The following is a 22,857-nucleotide window of genomic DNA, read 5'->3' as shown; positions in this document are numbered from 1 at the left end:
ATAAAATGAAAATCAGTAATTTGATACAAACACACATACACATATAGAGATACATAAAAACAGTAAGAAATATCAAACTCTTAAGCATTTGTAATTCAACACATGACAAAATTAGTTTACTCAGGCAAAATATATTGCAAATCAATATGATAAAAAAGCTTTATAAACCAATAAAAACAATATAGAATTTAAATTGTCAGTATGCCTGGGATGCTTAGTTGTTAAGCATCTGCCTTAGATTCAGGTATGATCCCAGGGTCCTGGGATTAAGCCCTGCATCAGGCTCCCTGCTTGGTGAGGAGTCCGCTTCTCTCTCTCGCTGTGACTCTATCAGATAAATAAATAAAATTAAAAAAAAGAAATTAAAATAGTCAATAAATATTAAAATATGTTCAATCTCATTTAAAATTAAATAATCACAAAATTTAGAATAAGAGGTCAAATACAACTTTGTATTTGGTATACAACTGGAAAAATAAAACATGGTTACCAGAATCCAGTGCTGCTGAGGTTGTTAAGATACAGAGACTTGCATATGCTTTAATATGAATGTAAGTTAGCAAAAGATTTTTGGGGATATATTTCACACATATGAACAGTGAAATCTCTTATTTAGGTTAGATGGGGAGTTGTTAAAATGTATACGTCCTGTAATTTGTATACCTTTGGAAGTCATTAGCTAATATTTATTAATGTTATAACAATAGTCAAGATGTACTCTTTATCTTAAAAGTTGCATATTAAATATTTCCCAAAACTTTAACTAAATATTTGAATTAAATAAACTCTAAAGCTCACTTTTTGTTTTCTTGGAGTTGTTCAATATTTCCATGACAAAACAGAAGAACAGAAAAAAAAAATCAGAATAAGGCTTTAGGACATTACAGAAACACTTTTAAACATCACTAAATCTTGGCTGAATGAATTTAAGATTAAACATTCTCCATAGGATATCTCAAGAAAGTGAGCTTAACTTTAAGTTTAGGAGATAATTTGTGGAGAGATGACCAAACTTTTCTCTCTGAGCTCTAAAGTATCTAACACCGTAACTTTGGCAAATGGACACTGGTGAAAGGAATAGCTTTAAAAATAGAGACAAGATTTTCTGTCATGGTAAACACCACAGAGTATTTAGATTAGCTCGCAGGCCTTTTGAGGCAAAGTTTAATCCTTGTTTTCATTAGCTAAAGTTATGTCTCCATGTGAACTCTTTGGAGCAAGCTGGTTGTGGTCTAAATTACTATGAAGAAAAATTCTAGCTCCTTGAGGCTGGCAACATAACCTAGTAGAATTACATGATAACTTATGTGAAACCAAACTCAGATTTAATATTATGATCAAGACCAACTTCTTTCAGTTAGAGTCACAATTGTCACAGAACATCTTAATTTCCTAAAACCACGTATCATTTATTCAAAATGATGTTAGTACTATGGGCATAAAATTAGGCTATCACTTTTATTTCATAATAAAAATTCTTTATCTACCTATCTACCTATCTATTTATTATATTGCAAATAATCAGTAGAAGTAGAAAAGGAATATTTGGAGGATGATGAAAGCAGAGATCAAGAAGACAAAAAAAAAAAAAAAAATCCATTATGACAGTGGTTCCCAACCTGTGGGGTTCTGATTCCTGGGGAGCCATGGACTTACTGTAAACAATGTATAAATTCAAGCATTTACCAAACATCTTTTGTAGATTACTCAAATAAAATTTTACATGTGTATATGTGTTTTTCAGATTATATAAATTCTATGATTAATAATGTGCAATTAATTCAATATTACTTTGTGACAACTATATTTTTCATAATGCATTTTTTCAATATACAATTGCTAAAAGCAAAATTATCCTTATACAAGTAGATAAAAAGCTTGTCCAAAACACATCCTTTTACTTAAATAAGCTAGAAATTACTGCTTTATGCTACTGAAGTACATATGATATATTTTCTTTTTTTTCCTTCAAGTTTTTATTTAAATTCTAGCTAATTAACATATAGTGTAATATTGGTTTCAAGAGTAGAATTTAGTGACTCATTGCTTACAGTACTCATGACAATAAATGTCCTTTTTGATACCCATCACCCTGTTACCCCATCCCCCCCAACTGCCCCTCCATCAATCTTTAGTTTGTTCTCTAGAGTTAAGAGTCTCTTACAGTTTGCCTACCTCTCTTTTTCTCCCTTCCTCCATGTCCATCTCTTTTGGTTCTTAAATTCTATAGATGAGTGAAATCATATAGTATTTATCTTTCTCTGACTGACTTGTTTTACTTAGCATAATACACTCTAGTTACATCTAAGTCATTGCAAAAATGGCAAGATTTCATTCTTTTTGATGTCTGAGTAATATACCTCTCTCTTTCTCTGTGTGTGTGTGTGTGTGTGTGTAAATTATTCTTCTTTACCCATTCATCAGTTGATGGGCATTTGGGCTCTTTCCATAGTAGGGCTATTGTTGATGATGCTGCTATAAACACCAGGATGCATGTGTCCCTTTAAATCAGTATTTTTGTATCCTTTGGGCAAATATCTAGTAGTGCAATTGCTAGGTTGTAGGGTAGCTCTATTTTTAACTTCATGACGAACCTCCATACTGTCTTTCAGAGTGGCTGCACCAGATTGCATTCTCACCAGTAGTATAAGAGGGTTCCCTTTTCTCCACATTCTTGTCAACATCTGTTGTTTCCTGTGTTGTTACTTTTACACTTTCTTATTGGTGTGAGGTGGTATCTCATCATGGTTTTGATTTGTATTTCCCTGATGATGAGTGATGAGCATCTCCCCCATCCATCTGTTAGCCATCTGTATGTTTTCTTTGGAAAAATGTCTATTCATGTCTTCTGCTCATTTTTTAACTGGATTATTTGTTTTTAGGGTATTGTGTGTGATATGTTCTTTATATATTTTGCATATTAACCCTTTATCAGATATGCCATTTACAAAGATCTTTTCCCATTCCATAGATTGCTTTAGTTTTGTTGATTATTTTCTTGCACTAAAATTTACTCAGACACATTAGTAATAAAAGAAATGTAGTGTCTGAAATATATGAAAACTTGCAGCATCACTTATTTAACATTTTAGAAAATATCAAAGATCTAAAATCCAGTGACATTGAGTAATATAGATCTGTCTCTAAAAACAGTATTTCCCCAAATAGAAACAGATGAGCTTTATCCACAAACTCTGGGAAGTCACGGTGTTCTATGGATGCTCCAGTGTTATGTCTCTGTGTAATTCTGGCCTTTCTTGCTTACCTTCCATCTCCATGTCTCCTGTGGATATAGTCAAAGGACTTCTGGGCTTTCCTAAACCTGATGAGACCATTGAACATCATAATATTACATTATAAGGCAGGCATGGCTACCATCTCAGTCCACAGAGGCCACAATGTCCCCAGAGTCACTGCTGTCATACATTTTAAGCATTCCCGAATAAGTGACTTTATCTGGACACTGCAACGGAAAACCATCATCTGAAGATTTGCAGAGAAAAACAATTCATGTTATTATGTGAGGTATTATTATAGATCAATCAGATGGCAGTCAAGTTAGAAAAGACTATCTCTAGGTAGAGAAATGACAATGCATGTTTATAAGAGACATAAATATTTGAGTAATGTGACTTGGTACTAGAGAAGGAAAGAAATATTCTCAGAGGTTAAAAACTGCACAATAAAATGAAATATATTTTTATTACTGGCATTTTAGAGTTTGAAAAACAGAAAGGGTTGAAGTAAGACTGATCCTTGCAGCTATGATTTCCCCCAGGAGTGCTCAACACATAGGAAAAAATGTGGAAGAGCTGAAAAATAGAAGAAAAAGAAAGTGTCCTAGAGGAAGGTTTCCTGTCTCCTTTCAAAAGTCCTTCTAGCCGGACCAAGTATCAAATTGACCTGAGACAGAATAACAGGAAAAAACAACAACAACAACAAAAAAAAACAGATCTAATAGTGTGCATATAGAGAGTCCACACAGACATGGGAGTTCCAAATCTAGTGAGGTAAAATGAGGTCTATATGGTATCCTGAACTAAAAGAGAAGGTGGACTGCAGAGGGAAAAAATGCTGTTCAGAGGGTGGAAAGAAGAGCAGATGTTTGGTAATGAGATGTTTGCCCAACCATATAGATGGGTCACTGAGATTATCTCTGCTAATTACCCTTATTCTGGGAAAGACTCCCAATTTGGATTATTCAATGTACTTAAGGAGGGACAAAAGTTTCTCTTGAGCCAGTAGGGTTTTTTCTTTTTTCTTTTTTTTTTTTTTTTAAGATTTTATTTATTCATTTGACAGATAGAGATCACAAGCCGGCAGAGAGGCAGGAAGAGAGAGAGAGAGGAAGGGAAGCAGGCTCCCTGCTGAGCAGAGAGCCCAACGTGGGCTCGATCCCAGGACCCTGGAATCATGACCTGAGCTGAGGGCAGAGGCTTTAACCCACTGAGCCACCCAGGTGCCCCAAGCCAGTAGGGTCTTGATAGCCTTCAGCTCAGAGTAACCTTCATGTTAAAGTGGGGCAGCCTATCCTTGATCCTTACAAAAACAAATGAAATAAGATACTTAGGTATGCTAATTAGTAAAAGTTTGAAGTGATGTTCCACAAAATCTGTTCATCTAGAGAGAAGGGATTAATAATGCTGGGTGTTAGAGTATGGGAAAAGAATGTGAAATGCTATACCCGTGGTGCAATTTTTTTTTAAAGATTTTATTTATTTATTTGACAGAGAGAGATCACAAGTAGGTGGAGAGGCAGGCAGAGAGAGAGAGAGGAGGAAGCAGGTGCCCTGCCAAGCAGAGAGCCCGATGCAGGGTTCGATCCCAGGACCCTGAGATCATAACCTGAGCCGAAGGCAGCAGCTTAACCCAGCTTTTGGGTTTGCTAAAATTACTGCTTGTTTGATATCTTTCAGCAAGTATGATCTATATCTATATCTATATCTATATCTATATCTATATCTATATCTATATCTATCTATATCTATATACCATTCTACCTGAGGTTATGGGACTCACATCCAATGTGGCAATACCTAACCTAACTCTGGCCCTTTGTATTTGGGATAATGTTTAAATTCTGAATTCTCCTGAAATATTTATAATGATTAAGTCGAATTTGAATTTTCACTTTCTTATAAGGAAATACCTCAGATATTTACTCATATAGGTCCAGAGTAGCATATGCTTAAAAGGACAATATGCATATTATAAGCAAAAAGTTCTTCCCTCACAGATATTATATGGACATTCAAACAAAGATGTATTGTCAGTAGGAATATTTATTAATATTTATTGAACTTTCATATCAGTTGAGTTTAGGAGCAGATATTGGGGACAATTACAAATTTTAAAAAAGCATGTTATGAAGACTGGGGTGTGCATTCCAGAATTATGATATTAGGAGGAAATTTGATCCTCAGAAGAAGGTTTGAGGGCCATTACTAGACCAAAAGGACCAGATCAGTGAAGGAACATGAGAAGATGCTTGTGGCACTCAGACCTGGGGGACTGGATGGAAGTTGTTTTGCTCTTCCTTACCATTAGGCAATGGTGGTTGCAAAACTAGGATCAAGGCCAGGAGTCAGAGGAGGCAGAATACCAAATGAACTTGCATTATTCCCATTAGCAGAAAATGTGTGTTGATAACAATGTTTCAAATATCTGAAAGGATGAAGAAATAAAATTTTCCAAAAAAAAAAAAAAAATTCTGAGGGCAAGTAACTTCTTTACAACTTTCCCCCATCGCTTAAAACATTAAATTAACTTTCATGTAAATCTTTTTAAAAATTGTGTATGGTGGATGTGTGGGTGGCTCAGTTTGGTAATGAACTGCCTTCAGCTCAGGTCATGATCCTGGAGTCCTGGGATTGAGTCCTGCATAGGGCTCCCTGCGCAGAAGGAAGTCTGTTCCTCCCTCTGACCTTCCCTTCTTGTGCTCTCTCTCTCCTTCTCTCTCAAATAAATAAATAAAATCTTTAAAAAAAGTTGTGTATGGTTACTTGATGAGATGTTGAATAAAGTTAACTTTCCTTGGATGGCGCAAAAAAAAAAAAACAAACCAGTTTTTCCTTATTACTTGAAACATAGTATACACTTATTAAAATTGGATGGACTGATAAATGTACTCATATAGGTACTTGTTTTAGAATTAAATAAAAAGTTGTGGAGATATAGCTGTAAGGGCCTGCCCCTCCCATAGGAACTGGCGTGTGGACCCCGGATGTAGGGGCGGGACAGGCCAGGTGGAGACGTCCAATCAGTGGGGCACGCGTATATCCACTGGGGTGAATTGGGATTCAATTGGCCGCCTGTGTAGGGGCGGGGCTCAACCACCCCCATAAAGTTTGGTCTGCGAGGGGAGAAAGAGAGCTGTCAGAGGAGAGAAGAAGGAGCAGAAGAAGGAGAGTCAGCGGGAGCAGCAGCAGAAGAGTCGGCAGGAGCAGAAGAAAAGCTGTAACAGCTCTTGTAAGAGCTATAAGCGCCGCAGGTGGTCCAGCCTCCCGTGGCCCCGAGCCGCCGGCGATCCTGATGCCTGCGGCCGGAGCCGCCAGCGGTCCCGATGCCAGCGGTTCTGCCGCCCGCAGTCCAGACGCCAGCGGTCCAGATGCCAGCGGTCCCGATGCCAGTGGTCCCGAGCCGCCAGTGGTCGAGCGGCCCTGAGCCGCCAGTGGTCCTGACGCCAGTGGCCCCAACCCACCAGTGGTCCAGACGGCAGCGGTCCCGCGCCACCAGTGCCCCGATGCCTGCAGCCCCGAGATGCCTGCGGCACTGAGACACCAGCGGCCCTTACGCCAGCGTTCCCGCCCACACACTGCGACCCTCGGCAGCGGCGCTGCGGGGAACGGTACCTAGATGGCAGCAACCTCTCCGGGAACACTGAGCCGCTGCCTCACCGGAGCTGTGTCATTCCGGGGAGTGGCTTCGTCTGGGAAGAGGCCTCCTCAGTGAGCAGCCCTGCAGGAGCAGCATCGTCAGGAAAGAGGCTTCCTCCAGAGCGGCCTCGCCAGAACAGCCTTGTCTGGGGAGCAGCCTCACCGGAGCAGCCTTGTCAGAGTGGCATCATGGGGAGCAGAATCTGTGTCATTGGTGTTGTCCTCCCTCTCATCATCGCTGTCGTCATCGCCTCTTCTTGGGAGCGGCCCTGTCCGGGGAGCGACCTCACCAGCAGCGGCCTTCTTGGGAGTGGCCTCTTCTTGGGAGCGGCTCCAACCGGGGAGCGGCCTCATCTGCAGAGCAGCCTCGTCCAGAGCGGCCTTTTTGGGAGTGACCTTGTTGGAATCATCCTCGTCATCTTTTCGTAAGAGATAGCCCTGACCGGTCAGTTTGATTTTTGATGCTTGGCGTGAAATAAAGCTTTGTTTGGTTTTTGCTTTATATCAGTCTCATTCCTTTGATCACGGACCCTAACAAAAGCCATTGGAAAAAAAAAAAAAAACAAACCTGTTTTCTGGAGAATATTAATTTAAAACTCTATGGCAGATTCATGTTTTTCTACTGTTTTCAGCTGATATTCCTCACTTTTGAGACATGCTTCTAAAAACCTGTCCTTCTGATTATCTTTAAGATCTTTTCTGAAATAAGAAAGCATTTTCTATGGGTTTATTATTTTTAATGTTCACAAGAATTTTGGTTATATTTAAGCTGCTTGGATTTCTTATTCTCTTATTCTGCATTCCTGACTATTTGTCTATAGACTACCATGTTGTTAAGATTATAATTGCCTTTTACATAACCTACAAATTATTATATATAAGCATGCATGCACCTGTGTGTTTGTGTATGCCTGCATGTATTTCTGTACTTGATCAAGAATTCCCTGAGAGGAGTGGCCTTTGCCTTTCTTAAAGCAAAGTTGATGTCACACAATTCAGGAAACTCCTAGACACAAAGAAGCAGAAATTTTATCATGACCTGTATGCTTGGTAGATAAAAATGAAAGTGTAGACAAGAATAAGATTGAACAGAGAAGAGAAAATTCTAAAAAGAACTTGATTCAAACTTTTTATTTGCAAATGAAGGTCCTGAGGTTCATAATAGTGAAGTGATTGACCCAGCAGCTTCCAGAAGTTTCAGGGAAGAGTCAGCCTTTTAGATAGGCTATCTTAGTATGCCTGGAGTCTCCATATAGTGAATCAATCTTTCTGTCAACCTGATTTTGGCCCATAGGGAACTAGCCTGTCTACTTTGCATCCAAGTTTGCAAACTTTCCAATTTTAACATGGCAGACAATGCTACACATCACTATATCTCATCTTTTTTTCTGGTTGGTATTCCTGGTTTGTAAGCTTTTCACTGCTGGATTGGCATCCCTGTCTTCCTCCTGTTTGCCATGGCCCTATTGGGGAACAGCGTAATCATCATCACCATCAAACTAGAACCAAGCTTCCACCAGCCTATGTATTTCTTCCTTTGTATGTTGGCAGTGAATGACATGGCTCTTGCCTCTTCCACAGCCCCCAAGATGCTTGGTATCTTCTGAATGGATGCACATTGGATTGACTTTGATTTGTGCCTTATACAGTTATATTGCATTCACACATTCTGCATAGTGGAGTCAGCCCTCTTGGTTACCATGGCGTTTGACCGCTATGTAGCTATTTGTATCCCATTGCGTTATACAACCATCCTAACAACACCAATGGTCATTAAAATGGGTTTAGTTGGTATGACCTGAGCTATTTTTTTATGGTTTTGCCCTGTCCTCTTCTTATTAAAAGGCTACCATATTACACTAAATATGTCATCAACCATGCCTACTGTGAACACATGGCTGTGGTGAAGTTGGCCAGTGCCAACACCCTCATTATCAGAGCATATGGAATCTCTGTGGCCCTTTCAGTGATGGTGTTGGACCTAGGGCTCATAGCCACATCCTATATTAAAATCCTCCAGGCAGTCTTCCAGCTATCTTCCCAGAATGCCCGCTCAAAGGCACTGGGCACCTGTGCTGCTCATGTCTGCACTATACTTGTGTCCTACACACCTGCGCTGTTTAGTTTCCTAACTCACCACATTGGCAAGACGGTACCTCCAAACATTCATATAATTTTTGCAAGTTTGTATCTTTTAGTGCCTCCCACAGTTAATCCTCTGGTGTATGGTGTCAAGAGCAAGCAGATTTGTGACCCAGTGGTTAATCTCTTCTTCCAAACAAGAAGATTTCTGAAAACTAAAATACGTAAATTTCAGCCCAAATTAGTAAAACATGATTATTGAAAGTTATGGCTACCCTGATGAGCAACAGAAAGTAGTCTCCAACTGTTCTTTCTGGGTTCTCCTTATGCCTTGCAGCAGGAAGAGTTGATGCTCTCCAGTTACATAAAAAATTGTATTATATAAACTTATGTTTTCAGTTTACTGAAATAATCTCAAATCAAATCATAATATGTCATATGGAAAATATTTAATATTTTCATCAATTTTATTATTTTCTATGTATTTTATCTTATTTTTTAAAATATTTATTTATTTTTGAGAGAGTGCATACAAGCAGGAGGGGCAGAGGGAGATGAAGAGAATCTCAAGCAGATTCTGTGTGAGTGTGGAGCCTGAGAGGGGCCCTGATCTCATGACCCTGAGATCATGACCTGAGCTGAAACCAAGAGTTGGACACTTAATTGACTGTGCTACCCAGGCACCCCCATATATCTTAATATGGAATTATTTCAAAGTTATTTACATCACATCTCCAAATGTGAAATAACTAAACAAGTATTATCAGAATAAACTCTCAGTTAATTTGGTCGGGGGGTGGGAATTAGTCTCTTTCTTTCAGTATAGTCAACACACTATGTTACATTAGTTTCAGGTGAGCAACACAAATATTGAACATCCCTCTACATTATGTTGTGCTCTCAAGTGTCGCATCTGCGGCACAGATACCATCTGTCACCATACAATGCTATTACGTCCTCATTGACCGTATTTCCTATGCAGAAGCTTTTATTCCCATGCTGCATTAATTCCATACCTGGAAGCCTGTATCTCCCACTCTCCTTCACCCCTTTTGCCCATTGTCTCATCCTCCTTTCCACTGGCAACCACTGATTTGTACTCTATTTATAGGTCTGATTCTGCCTTTTGTTCATTCAGTTGGTTTGTTTTTTAGATTTACATGTGAGTGAAATCATATGGTATTTGTCTTTCTCAGTCTGGTCACTTTGATTCCCAAAAATACATTTACCAATTCATGATAACCAGAAGTTTTATTTTTATTAACTAATATGTCTTTAAACAAACTTTAATTCTAGGATTCATTACCGAAAGTATGTATATATGAGCCATAACAGCAGCAAGCTGCCTGCAGCCTAGACTTCTGATAAGGGAAATAATGACCTTTTATGGCTCACCACATATTCTGGAATAATTACATGGCGACTTGTCATAATCATAACCAAGAGAAATTTCTTTTAACAAACCAATAATTGGACAAAACATTGTGATTCTTATTAATCCCCAATTTGTCCATACATGTATTCAATTTAACACTAACTCAGTGGGCTTAAAAAGTAAAAATTAACAGGGCTTTTGGCCTCTTTCATCACACAGGACATTTGTAATTATTCCTGGGTGGAATAACCTCACCTGATTGAACAACATTGTGTTGTGGTTAAGAGTACGGTCTTTCATCTGGATGTTTGGGTTTAAAATCTGGCACCACTGCTTTTTCATCGTGTGCCTTTGGGTATGTTCTTAGGCTGGTACAAGCTTCAACTCTCTCATTTATAAAATAAGACATTATGAGAATTTAATTCAGAAGAGTAATAAAGGATTAAATGATTCATCATAAAATGTACTCGGGCTAGTTTTTAGAACTTAGTATAATTGTAAACCAGTTAAGTGTTAATTTTAAACTGCTGATGATGAGAGATTATTTTCCAGATATCGTTGTCAATTATTAAATATGGGGAAACCACTAATACACATAAGTCTGTGTGTATGTAAGATGAGGAACACTTTAAAACAGGTAAAATAAAAATGAAGAAAAGAAGTATTAGGGGCACCTGGGTGGCTCAGTGGGTTAAAGCCTCTGTCTTCAGCTCAGGTCATGATCCCAGGTCCTGGGATCGAGCCCCGCATCAGACTCTCTGCTCAGCAGGGAGCCTGTTTCCTCCTCTTTCTGCCTGCCTCTCTGCCTACTTGTGATCTCTCTGTCAAATAAATAAATAAAATCTTTTTTAAAAAAAAGAAGTATTAAAAGCCTGAAAACAAAATTATAAGTCTGAACAGAGGATACCACAAGTCTAGGTCAATGACAAGGATAAGGTATTTGAAACAAATCTTCACATTTTGCAGTCTATCCCTCCATTCTGTCCAGGGTCCTAACCAGAATTCAAAGCTGACAATTACTGAATTCGAGTATTTAAATCCTGCAGTTGCAAAGAACAATAACTGAAAGTTGAAAATGACTACAAAAGCAGCAGAACTGAGGTGGCAGAAGAGAGAAGTAATCACATGAAGAGAGGTCGATTGAGATTATCCTCTTTGAGGAACAGAAATGGAAAAGAATGAAGAAAATGAACAAAGCCTTAAGGACCTATAGGATACCCAAAAGTATACTGACATATACTGATGGGAGTCATAAGAGAAGAGGAGAGAAGGAAAATTGTGTGTGTGTGTGGGGGGGGGATACTTGAAAAAATAATAGCAGAAAATATCCCAAATTTAATGAAAAACATTAATCTCTATTCCCAAGGCCTTGACAAATGCTTTTAAGTATAAAAATAAAACACCAATAAGTGAGATAACCTCAAAGATATTCATATATAGACACATCATAGTTAAATTGACAAAAGTCAATTGAAGATAAAAAGAATCTTGAGGCTGAAAGCGGGAGAATGATTCATTGCATTCATAGGTTCCCAATAAAATTTGTAGCTGGTCTCTCATCAGAAGCTATGGACAGCAGAAGGCATGGGCATATCATATAAATTTCTCTTGAGAACTCATCCTCGATGTATGTTATTTAGAGGTATATTGCTTCATTTCCAAATACTTTGGGGATTTGCTAGGTATCATTCTATTATTGCTATCAAGTGTAATTCCATTATTGTCTGAGAACATACTTTGTGTGATTTCTATTATTTTAAATTAAAGTTTGCCTTATTTTCCATAATTTGATCTTGTTTAATAGATCATATTGATTTGTATTTATATTCTGGTCCTACTTGATTTTTTAAAAAGATTTTATTTATTTATTTGTCAGAGAGAGAGAGTGAGCGAGCCCAATCAGCGGGGAGCAGCAGGCAGAGGGAGAAACATGCTTCCTGCTGAGCTGGGAGGCTGATGATACGAGTACCCTGGTATCATGACCTGAGCCAAAGGCAGACACTTAACAGACTGAACCACCCAGGTATCCCAAGGTCCTGCCTGATTTTATGCTTGCTTGATTTATCAATTTCTTTTTCAGGAATGGGTAACACTAGAAAAATTAAAATGTTATGCTCATTCTAAAGCTAGACCTGGATGAATATAGTAGCTGTATGAATAATTGCCTAGTAATGGAAATAACCCAAATGTTCTTCAATGAGTGAATGGATAAATACATTGTACTAAATCCATACAATGTGATATAGTTGGATGTTTTCTAACATCATGATTACAATGGAGGTTGAATGACTCTATACATATGTTAAATCCTATCATGTTGTATGGTGAAAGAAAAAAGTGACCTCTTCCTTATGATAATGAATTTAATTAAAAATTTGTAGGTAGGAGAGGAGGAGTCAAGATGGCAGAGAAGTAGCAGGCTGAGACTACTTCAGGTAGCGGGAGATCAGCTAGATAGCTTATCTAAAGATTACAAACACCTACAAATCCAACGGGAGATCGAAGAGAAGAAGAACAGCAACTCTAGAAACAGAAAAGCAACCACTTTCTGCAAGGTAGGACTGGCGGAGAAGTGAATCCAAAGCGACGGGAAGATAGACCGCGGGGGGAGGGGCTGGCTCCCGGCGAGCGGCGGAGCAACGGAGCACAAAATCGGGACTTTTAAAAGTCTGTTCCGCTGAAGGACATCGCTCCAAAGGCTTAACCGGGGTGAAGCCCACGCGGGGTCAGCGTGGCCTCAGGTCCCGCAGGGTCACAGAAGGATCGGGGGTGTCTGAGTGTCGCAGAGCTCACAGGTATTAGAACGGGGAAGCCGGCTACAGAGACACAGCCGAGGAGTGACTCTCAGCTTGGGGTTACCTTGAACCGGTCGCAGGCTCGGTCAGCTCAGAGCGCGGCCGGAGGCCAGGGTGGCGGGAGTCATTGGGCGCTGTTCTCTGGGGGTGCACTGAGGAGTGGGGCCCCGGGCTCTCGGCTCCTCCGGGCCGGAGACTGGGAGGCCGCCATCTTCATTCCCGCCCTCTGGAACTCTACTGAAAACGCTCAGGGAACAAAAGCTCCCGAAAGCAAACCCGAGCGGATTACTCAGCCCTGCCTTGGGTAAGGGCCGAGCAATTCCGCCTGGGGCAAAGACGCTTGAGAATCATTACAACAGGCCCCTCCCCCAGAAGAAAAGCAAGAAACCCAGCCAGGACCAAGTTCACCTACCAAGGAGTGTAGTTTCAATACCAAGGAGAGCGGCGGAATTCCAGAGGAGGAGAAAGCAAAGCACGGAACTCATGGCTTTCTCCCCATGATACTTTAGCCTTGCAGTTAAATTAATTTTTTTCTTTTCTTTTTCAATTTTTTTTCTTCTTCTGCTAAATTTTTTTAACTTTTACCCTTTTCTTTTTTAACATTTTTAAACTAGTTTATCTAATATATATATATATATATATATATATATATATATATATATTTCCTTTTTATACTTTTTCTTTATTGGTTTTCTTTTTTTAATTTTTTTTCTTTATTTCTGAACCTCTTTTTATCCCCTTTCTCCCCCCACCCCCCAAGATTTGGGATCTCTTCTGATTTGGCTAAAGCATATTTTCCTGGGGTTGTTGCCACCCTTTTAGTATTTTACTTGTTCCTTCATATACTCTTATCTGGACAAAATGACAAGGTGGAAAAATTCACCACAAAAAAAAAAAAAAGAATAAGAGGCAGTACCAAAGGCTAGGGACCTAATCAATACAGACATTGGTAATATGTCAGATCCAGAGTTCAGAATGACGATTCTCAAGGTTCTAGCCGGGCTCAAAAAAGCATGGAAGATATTAGAGAAACCCTCTCGGGAGATATAAAAGCCCTTTCTGGAGAAATAAAAGAACTAAAAGCAAACCAAGTTGAAATAAAAAAAGCTATTAATGAGGTGCAAACAAAAATGGAGGCTCTGACGGCTAGGATAAATGAGGCAGAAGAAAGAATTAGTGATATAGAGGACCAAATGACAGAGAATAAAGAAGCTGAGCAAAAGAGGGACAAACAGCTACTGGATCACGAGGGGAGAATTCGAGAGATAAGTGACACCATAAGACGAAACAACATTAGAATAATTGGGATTCCAGAAGAAGAGGAAACAGAGAGGGGAGCAGAAGGCATATTGGAGAGAATTATTGGAGAGAATTTCCCCAATATGGCAAAGGGAACAAGCATCAAAATCCAGGAGGTTCAGAGAACTCCCCTCAAGATCAATAAGAATAGGTCCACACCCGTCACCTAATAGTAAAATTGACAAGTCTTAGTGACAAAGCGAAGATCCTGAAAGCAGCCCGGGAAAAGAAGTCTGTAACGTACAATGGTAAAATATTAGATTGGCAGCAGACTTATCCACAGAGACCTGGCAGGCCAGAAAGAGCTGGCATGATATATTCAGAGTACTAAACGAGAAAAACATGCAGCCAAGAATACTATATCCAGCTAGGATATTGAAAATTTCATTGAAAATAGAAGGAGAGATTAAAAGCTTCCAGGACAAACAAAAACTGAAAGAATTTGCAAATAGCGAACCAGCTCTACAGGAAATATTGAAAAGGTCCTCTAAGCAAAGAGAGACCCTAAAAGAAGTAGATCAGAAAGAAACAGAGACAATATACAATAACAGTCACCTTACAGGCAATACAATGGCACTAAATTCATATCTCTCAATACTTACCCTGATGTTAATGGGCTAAATGCCCCAATCAAAAGACACAGGGTATCAGAATGGATAAAAAAAACAAAACCCATCTATATGTTGCCTACAAGAAACTCATCTTAAACCTGAAGACACCTCCAGATTTAAAGTGAGGGGGTGGAAAAGAATTTACCATGCTAATGGACATCAGAAGAAAGCAGGAGTGGCAATCCTTATATCAGATCAATTAGATTTTAAGCCAAAGACTACGATAAGAGATGAGGAAGGACACTATATCATACTCAAAGGAACTATCCAACAAGAAGATCTAACAATTTTAAATATCTATGTCCCTAATGTGGGAGCAGCCAACTATATAAACCAATTAATAACAAAATCAAAGAAACATATCGAGAATAATACAATAATAGTAGGGGATGTTAACACTCCCCTCACTGAAATGGACAGATCATCCAAGCAAAAGATCAACAAGGAAATCAAGGCCTTAAATGACACACTGGACCAGATGGACATCACAGATATATTCAGAACTTGTCATCCCAAAGCAATAGAATACACATTCTTTTCTAGTGCACATGGAACATTCTCCAGAATAGATCACATTCTTGGTCCTAAATCAAGTCTCAACCGGTATCAAAAGATTGGGATCATTCCCTGCATATTTTCAGACCACAATGCTCTGAAGCTAGAACTCAATCACAAGAGGAAATTTGGAAAGAACCCAAATACATGGAGACTAAACAGCATCCTTCTAAAGAATGAATGGGTCAACCAGGAAATTAAAGAAGAATTGAAAAAATTCATGGAAACAAATGATAATGAAAACACAACGGTTCAAAATCTGTGGGACACAACAAAGGCAGTCCTGAGAGGAAAATATATAGCGGTACAAGCCTTTCTCAAGAAACAAAAAAGGTCTCAGGTACACAACCTAACCCTACACCTAAAGGAGCTGGAGAAAGAACAAGAAAGAAACCCTAAACTGAGCAGGAGAAGAGAAATCATAAAGATCAGAGCAGAAATCAATGAAATAGAAACCAAAAAAACAATAGAACAAATCAACGAAACTAGGAGCTGGTTCTTTGAAAGAATTAATAAGATTGATAAACCCCTGGCCAGATTATCAAAAAGAAAAGAGAGAGGACCCAAATAAATAAAATCATGAATGAAAGAGGAGAGATCACAACGAACACCAAAGAAATACAGACAATTATAAGAACATACTATGAGCAACTCTACGCCAACAAATTGGACAATCTGGAAGGAATGGATGCATTCCTAGAGACATATAAACTACCACAACTGAACCAGGAAGAAATAGAAAGCCTCAACAGACCCATAACCAGTAAGGAGATTGAAACAGTCATCAAAAATCTCCAAACAAACAAAAGCCCAGGGCCAGACGGCTTCCCGGGGGAATTCTACCAAACATTTAAAGAAGAACTAATTCCTATTCTCCTGAAAGTGTTCCAAAAAATAGAAATGGAAGGAAAACTTCCAAACTCATTGTATGAGGCCAGCATCACCTTGATCCCAAAACCAGACAAGGATCCCAACAAAAAAGAGAACTACAGACCAATATCCTTGATGAACACAGATGCAAAAATTCTCACCAAAATACTAGCCAATAGGATTCAACAGTACATTAAAAGGATTATTCACTACGACCAAGTGGGATTTATTCCATGGCTGCAAGGCTGGTTCAACATCCGCAAATCAATGTGATACAACACATTAATAAAAGAAAGAACAAGAACCATATGATACTCTCCATAGATGCTGAAAAAGCATTTGACAAAGTACAGCATCCCTTCCTGATCAAAACTCTTCAAAATGTAGGGATAGACGGCACATACCTCAATATTATCAAAGCCATCTATGAAAAACCCACCGCAAATATCATTCTCAATGGAGAAAAACTGAAAGCTTTTCCGCTAAGGTCAGGAACACGGCAGGGATGTCCGTTATCACCACTGCTATTCAACATAGTACTAGAAGTCCTAGCCTCAGCAATCAGACAACAAAAGGAAATTAAAGGCATCCAAATCGGCAAAGAAGAAGTCAAACTCTCACTCTTCGCAGATGATATGATACTATATGTGGAAAACCCAAAAGACTCCACTCCAAAACTGCTAGAACTTGTACAGGAATTCAGTCAAGTGTCAGGATATAAAATCAATGCACAGAAATCAGTTGCATTTCTCTACACCAAGAACAAGACAGAAGAAAGAGAAATTAAGGAGTCCATCCCATTTACAATTGCACCCAAAACTATAAGATACCTAGGAATAAACCTAACCAAAGAGACTAAGAATCTATACTCAGAAAACTATAAAGTACTCATGAAAGAAATTGAGGAAGACACAAAGAAATGGAAAAATGTTCCATGCTCCTGGATTGGAAGAATAAATATTGTGAAAATGTCTATGCTACCTAAAGCAATCTACACATTTAATGCAATTCCTATCAAAGTACCATCCATTTTTTTCAAAGAAATGGAACAAATCATCCTAAAATTTATATGGAACCAGAAAAGACCTCGAATAGCCAAAGGAATATTGAAAAAGAAAGCCAAAGTTGGTGGCATCACAATTCCGGACTTCAAGCTCTATTACAAAGCTGTCATCATCAAGACAGCATGGTACTGGCACAAAAACAGACACATAGATCAATGGAACAGAATAGAGAGCCCAGAAATAGACCCTCAACTCTATGGTCAACTCATCTTCGACAAAGCAGGAAAGAATGTCCATTGAAAAAAAGACAGCCTCTTCAATAAATGGTGTTGGGAAAATTGGACAGCCACATGCAGAAAAATGAAATTGGATCATTTCCTTACACCACACACAAAAATAGACTCAAAATGGATGAAGAATCTCAATGTGAGGAAGGAATCCATCCAAATCCTTGAGGAGAACACAGGCAACAACCTCTTCGACCTCAGCTGCAGCAACATCTTCCTAGGAACATTGCCAAAAGCAAGGGAAGCAAGGGCAAAAATTAACTATTGGGATTTTACAAGATCAAAAGCTTTTGCACAGCAAAGGAAACAGTTAAAAAAACCAAAATACAACTGACAGAATGGGAGAAGATATTTGCAAATGACATATCAGATAAAGGGCTAGTGTCCAAAATCTATAAAGAACTTAACAAACTCAACACCCAAAGAACAAATAATTCAATCAAGAAATGGGCAGAGAACATGAACAGACATTTCTGCAAAGAAGACATCCAGATGGCCAACAGACACATGAAAAAGTGCTCCATATCACTCGGCATCAGGGAAATACAAATCAAAACCACCATGAGATATCACCTCACACCAGTCAGAATGGCTAAAATTAACAAGTCAGGAAATGACAGATGCTGGCGAGGATGCGGAGAAAGGGGAACCCTCCTACACTGTTGGTGGTAATGCAAGCTGATGCAACCACTCTGGAAAACAGCATGGAGGTTCCTCAAAATGTTGAAAATAGAACTACCCTATGACCCAGCAATTGCACTGCTGGGTATTTACCCTAAAGATACAAACGTAGTGATCCGAAGGGGCACGTGCACCCGAATGCTTATAGCAGCAATGTCTACAATAGCCAAACTATGGAAAGAACCTAGATGTCCATCAACAGACGAATGGATAAAGTATAGGTGGTATATATACACAATGGAATACTATGCAGCCATCAAAAGAAATGAAATCTTGCCATTTGTGACGACGTGGATGGAACTAGTGGGTATCATGCTTAGCGAAATAAGTCAATCAGAGAAAGACAACTATCATATGATCTCCCTATATGAGGGAGAGGAGATGCAACATGGGGGTTATGGGGGTAGGAGAAGAGTAAATGAAACAAGATGGGATTGGGAGGGAGACAAACCATAAGAGACTCTTAATCTCACAAAACAAACTGAGGGTTGATGGGGGGAGGGGGTTTGGGAGGGGGGTGGGATTATGGACACTGGGGAGGGTATGTGCTATGGTGAGTGCTGTGAAGTGTGTAAACCTGGTGATTCACAGACCTGTACCCCTGGGGATAAAAATATATTATATGTTTATAAAAAATAAAATTAATAAAAAAAAATTTTTAGGTAGTTGTAGGTAGGTTAAAAGTAAAAAAAAAAAATAGGAAAAATAAAACATGACAGGGCTCTTCATAAAAAAAGTAGAATTGATATATTAATACAGACAAATATACATCAAGACCAGGAGTATTACAAGAGATAGAGGAATAGTTTCTAATTATAAAGGTGACTATTCATCAATAAGGCATAACAATTATGCAAGTGCTTTTATCTAATAACTAATTTCAAAATTCATGAAACCAAACCACACAGAAATAAAGTTGGAAATAAAAAAAGCAACAATTATCAGTGGGGATTTTAGCATCCTTTTCTCAGGAATTGATATAAGAAAATTAACAAAATGACATTTTGAACAAAACTCTCCATCATTTTGATGTAACAGGGATTTAGAGAACATAATAATAAAAAATACATAAAGTATATTTGTTTCAAATTCAGTGCTCAAATACCAAATAGACAATTTGTCAATGTTATAAAGATACACAAAGAAATATGATGTGTAAGAATAGGACAAGAAGAAATTAAGTTGTCATTTATGGATGATTGTGTAATTTTCTTAGCAAAACCAGTTAGTGCATAGAAGAACACCTTCTAATTATTATTTTTGACATGAGATCAACTTAGATAATAATTTATCTGTTCAAGTACTATAGATTTTTAAATTATGATTAAATATAATATTCTATTTTAATAGAAAGAAATGTTATAAGGTATCTACAAACCAGCCAAAAATATTAAACACCTTTATGGATAATTTTTTATTTTGATTCAATTAACAGACATAGAAATGATCTGAGTGAATGAGTAAAATATTAGAATGTTCTCTTCTCAGTCACAAAATCAATGCAATACAAATCAATATTTCAGTTGCATTTTTTAGGAACTTGAAAACCAACTCTAAAGTTATATGAAAATTAAGTGTTTATAGATTGAACATTTACTTTTGAGAAGTAACAGCAAGAGCTCTCAAAGCATACTACTAAGGCATGGCAATGAAATGTCATATATAGGCACAAAAAGATAAATACAAACATAAAAATAACTAGAAAGTAAAGAAACATTCATTTATATACAGGAATTTAACATACATTTAAGATGACACCACAAAATAATGGAAAATAACATATTTTAGATGCTTCTGATAAAATGGGCTTATTTTTATAAAATAAATAAATAAAAGTAGACCTCTACCTTATGTCTGATAGAAAACATGGTGAAGTCCAAACAAATGAAAGCCCAAAAGCTTAAGTTAAAGCTAGGAAGTTAGTAGAAGGTAACGCGGGAAGATAACAAGTATATGAAAGACAAAAAAATTCCAAAAGCACAAGAACATACTGTGAAATTTTCATGACTTTTTGTCAAATGCAGGATTTTTGTAGCGCTAAGAACATCATAGACAAAGGTAAGAGATCAACTGGGAGAAGGTGCTTGCAATTCCTTTGGCAAGACTTAGATAGGAAAATCTAATTCCTGCACAACTGCAAGAAAAATACAGAATCTCCAATAGAAAACTGAAGAGTAAAATCAGTTTATGGCAGAGAAAATGGGACATAAGACACTCTAACATGTAAGTAGATGATCTTACTCTGGCTAAGGAGGGAGGTAGAAATTAAAAGGACCCTGAAACCCTCTTTATGCCTCTATATCAGATCAGAAGAACATAGAAAGCTTGAAATTACCAGAAACATAAGGAAATAAGTATGATCATTTATTGCACAGCTGGAGGGATGATAGACAAGTTTAGTCACAGCAGAGAGCAATCCTGACTCATCAACTCTGAAGGACTGAATACACAAGGCTGTACATGCATGTGAACACATGTTAATAGGGGAGGAGAAATGCAAGGTGACCAATGTATGAGAATTGTGTCAGTAAAATCGTACAAGAGAAAAAGGAAAACAATCAGAGATCATGCAATACCCTGAGCTACCTTTACACTTTCAGACTATTAATCTTTTCCCAAGACATAGGTGCAAATTCAATGATAATCATACTGGAATTAAGGTTAACAATTTGCTTCTCTTAATTTTCAGATAGTTTGCCCACACTAAATTGATTTTCTCTAACCCTTCTCACAGATTACTTCCGTGAATTGCATATTTGGTGGACATCTCAGCCATCTCATTCAACTGGGCATTGTGAGAGAGTCTCTCAAGACAGTATCCTCCAAAGGAGAAACACAGGAGTACTACCCACATACAAGCTCTGGGGAGTTTACATAGCTGTTCTGGAGAGACATTGTTACTGCTTTGTGCTCAGTCCTGGCCCAGTACTCTTTTCCTTTGTCCTCTTCTCTCCTAAAGGACCTATCCATCTTCCATATAAAGGGGCCTCCTGAGCATGTAGATAGCCCATTATAAATCAATGGCAGCTATGACTCAACTACAGTCCTCACTGCTCCAATGGCAACCACAGTCAGACTTTTTAACCAGCCCCGCATAGCATATTGACCTAGATGCTCCAATGGAAAATGAACATTTGAAGATTTTCAGAGAATAATAGTTGCTTTTATTATCATCTGCAATATATTGTGATTTGTGAGATGGAATTTAAGATAAAGCAGGTGAAAGTAAAATGGGAAGGCATGATCTGTAAACATAAATGATGATACACTTTTATGAGACATAACGGATATTGAGTAATATGATTTGGTAGTAGAAGAGGAACCAAACAAAATCTTAAACACACACACACACACACACACTGAGACCCTGTTTATGGAAGAACCTTGGAAATTTCTGCTATAGGGAAGTTTCTGGTTATGTAACCTTTCACTGGGAGATCAGAAACCTTGGAAGCAAGATAAAAATCTGTGAAATTCTTAAGAAACTGAAGAGGAAGTACAGAAACATCCCATCTTTCTCTCAGAATCTACTGAAAGTTAAGATTCAGAAACTTCCTTTGGGAGTTCACACTGATGAACATGGTTGACATGAAAATAAATGCTTACAAAGCATACAGTAAGAGCTCTAACAGAAACAAGGACTTCATGGTTGCTGACTGAAGTATTAGATATAAACAGATTGAGGAGGTAAGGAAAATTCTGTGATTTCCTAATTTAATTTCTGGGTGGCCATTGTGGCCAGCATGTAAGATAAAATCACATGGGGGAAGGATGGGAGAACTTACTGATTTTAGTGTGAGATATATTTGTGTTATTATTATAATACATTAATATGAAATAGATAATGCATTCAAAAGCACTGTATAAAAAATGCCGTGGTATTTGCCACGGTATTTGCCAAGGTATAGAGTCCTCTACTCTGATGTGGCAGATTCAGAAACAGGCAACATGGCTTGACCCAGAAACAGGCAAAATGGCAAAGCCCAGAGAGTCAGAAGGAATAGGGTACTTAACATGACTCAGAAACACAAGGGACGGTTGTGTTAATAGATACTCTGAATGTCCTCCCAGACTGTCTGCCGAACATAATATAAAGAATAGCCTGATGGAAACAAATGGATTTTTTCAATATTTCTTTCAAACTAAGCCTGAGAGAAGATAGAGAAGACCTTCTAGGTAGAAGTGGAGATGATAACAAGCAGACTGCCATGTGGGGGGCATCCTCTGTAATTTCTTATGTGCCCTACTTTAGGGCTCTCACCGAAATCTTTTGTTTAATGGGAAGTTTTATTTTCTCTTGGTATAGATTAAATATGTTGTTATTTTATAAATTAATTTACTGAAAACTAAAAGATGATCTTGAAGTATTTGCATATACCAAGAGCATTACCAAAAGTAATTACTCTTGTTTGCAGTCATAAGT

General features: G+C 38.2%; 1 pseudogene; it reads left to right on the top strand.

Annotated features, from left to right (window-relative positions):
• The first annotated feature begins 8,221 nt into the window (after positions 1–8,221).
• Positions 8,222–9,219, top strand: LOC125079746 (putative olfactory receptor 52P1; annotated as a pseudogene).
• Positions 9,220–22,857: the final 13,638 nt, after the last annotated feature.

The sequence above is a fragment of the Lutra lutra genome, chromosome 10, assembly GCF_902655055.1.
Source record: "Lutra lutra chromosome 10, mLutLut1.2, whole genome shotgun sequence".
Lineage (NCBI taxonomy): Eukaryota > Metazoa > Chordata > Mammalia > Carnivora > Mustelidae > Lutra > Lutra lutra.
Note: the sequence above shows the minus strand (reverse complement) of the source record. Positions and strands in the feature narration are given on the sequence as shown.